This window comes from Schistocerca gregaria, unplaced genomic scaffold (assembly GCF_023897955.1).
Source record: "Schistocerca gregaria isolate iqSchGreg1 unplaced genomic scaffold, iqSchGreg1.2 ptg001284l, whole genome shotgun sequence".
Lineage (NCBI taxonomy): Eukaryota > Metazoa > Arthropoda > Insecta > Orthoptera > Acrididae > Schistocerca > Schistocerca gregaria.
Genome location: NW_026062596.1, coordinates 15,001 through 17,397, shown reverse-complemented (window position 1 = coordinate 17,397; position 2,397 = coordinate 15,001). Strand labels below are relative to the sequence as shown.

Genomic DNA, 2,397 nt, shown 5'->3' with positions numbered 1-2,397 from the left:
GGCTTTGCCCTTCTGTGGCGCTGGCGTTGGAGCTGCCGGTCACCGTAGGTGGCGCGTGTTGTTTCCCGCCGGCAATGCCACGACAGCACGCTCCCGGGCCTCTGTCGGCAGCGGCAAGCTCAGTTGGGAGCACGGGTGTTCGCACTGAAAGCGTCTACTCGCCCATCTCCGGGCGATTGCGCCTCTCTCGAACCCGACCAAGTACTTAGGACGGCGCTGCGCGCCGCCGGGACCTGAGAGGGTTTCGAGGTGTATCGTGCAGGGGAGCTCAGCCTCCTCCTGTTTGCAGAATAATTGAGCGGACGCTTGCGTGTTCGCGCGGGCCCTCGGGACACACTCCCGGGCGGCCGGCTGCTCAGCTCTCGTTGACGCAGCTCCCTGGTTGATCCTGCCAGTAGTCATATGCTTGTCTCAAAGATTAAGCCATGCATGTCTCAGTACAAGCCGCATTAAGGTGAAACCGCGAATGGCTCATTAAATCAGTTATGGTTCCTTAGATCGTACCCACGTTACTTGGATAACTGTGGTAATTCTAGAGCTAATACATGCAAACAGAGTCCCGACCAGAGATGGAAGGGACGCTTTTATTAGATCAAAACCAATCGGATTGGCTCGTCTGGTCCGTTTGCCTTGGTGACTCTGAATAACTTTGGGCTGATCGCACGGTCCTCGTACCGGCGACGCATCTTTCAAATGTCTGCCTTATCAACTGTCGATGGTAGGTTCTGCGCCTACCATGGTTGTAACGGGTAACGGGGAATCAGGGTTCGATTCCGGAGAGGGAGCCTGAGAAACGGCTACCACATCCAAGGAAGGCAGCAGGCGCGCAAATTACCCACTCCCGGCACGGGGAGGTAGTGACGAAAAATAACGATACGGGACTCATCCGAGGCCCCGTAATCGGAATGAGTACACTTTAAATCCTTTAACGAGTATCTATTGGAGGGCAAGTCTGGTGCCAGCAGCCGCGGTAATTCCAGCTCCAATAGCGTATATTAAAGTTGTTGCGGTTAAAAAGCTCGTAGTTGGATTTGTGTCCCACGCTGTTGGTTCACCGCCCGTCGGTGTTTAACTGGCATGTATCGTGGGACGTCCTGCCGGTGGGGCGAGCCGAAGGCGTGCTTGCGCGTCCCGAGGCGGACCCCGTTGAAATCCTACCAGGGTGCTCTTAGTTGAGTGTCTCGGTGGGCCGGCACGTTTACTTTGAACAAATTAGAGTGCTTAAAGCAGGCAAGCCCGCCTGAATACTGTGTGCATGGAATAATGGAATAGGACCTCGGTTCTATTTTGTTGGTTTTCGGAACCCGAGGTAATGATTAATAGGGACAGGCGGGGGCATTCGTATTGCGACGTTAGAGGTGAAATTCTTGGATCGTCGCAAGACGAACAGAAGCGAAAGCATTTGCCAAGTATGTTTTCATTAATCAAGAACGAAAGTTAGAGGTTCGAAGGCGATCAGATACCGCCCTAGTTCTAACCATAAACGATGCCAGCCAGCGATCCGCCGCAGTTCCTCCGATGACTCGGCGGGCAGCCTCCGGGAAACCAAAGCTTTTGGGTTCCGGGGGAAGTATGGTTGCAAAGCTGAAACTTAAAGGAATTGACGGAAGGGCACCACCAGGAGTGGAGCCTGCGGCTTAATTTGACTCAACACGGGAAACCTCACCAGGCCCGGACACCGGAAGGATTGACAGATTGATAGCTCTTTCTTGATTCGGTGGGTGGTGGTGCATGGCCGTTCTTAGTTGGTGGAGCGATTTGTCTGGTTAATTCCGATAACGAACGAGACTCTAGCCTGCTAACTAGTCGCGTGACATCCTTCGTGCTGTCAGCGATTACTTTTCTTCTTAGAGGGACAGGCGGCTTCTAGCCGCACGAGATTGAGCAATAACAGGTCTGTGATGCCCTTAGATGTTCTGGGCCGCACGCGCGCTACACTGAAGGAATCAGCGTGTCTTCCTAGGCCGAAAGGTCGGGGTAACCCGCTGAACCTCCTTCGTGCTAGGGATTGGGGCTTGCAATTGTTCCCCATGAACGAGGAATTCCCAGTAAGCGCGAGTCATAAGCTCGCGTTGATTACGTCCCTGCCCTTTGTACACACCGCCCGTCGCTACTACCGATTGAATGATTTAGTGAGGTCTTCGGACTGGTACGCGGCATCGACTCTGTCGTTGCCGATGCTACCGGAAAGATGACCAAACTTGATCATTTAGAGGAAGTAAAAGTCGTAACAAGGTTTCCGTAGGTGAACCTGCGGAAGGATCATTACCGACTAGACTGCATGTCTTTCGATGTGCGTGTCGTGTCGCGCAACACGCTACCTGTACGGCAGTAGCCGTGCGCCGCGTGCGGAACCACGCGTGCCTCTCAAAACTAGCGCAAGTGTTGTTGTGTGGT

At 53.8% G+C, this 2,397-nt stretch overlaps 1 non-coding gene across 1 annotated transcript; it reads left to right on the top strand.

Annotated features, from left to right (window-relative positions):
• The first annotated feature begins 375 nt into the window (after positions 1 to 375).
• Positions 376 to 2,268, top strand: LOC126330419 (small subunit ribosomal RNA). Its single transcript, XR_007562875.1, has one exon. It is a non-coding gene; the product is annotated as a small subunit ribosomal RNA (ribosomal RNA).
• Positions 2,269 to 2,397: the final 129 nt, after the last annotated feature.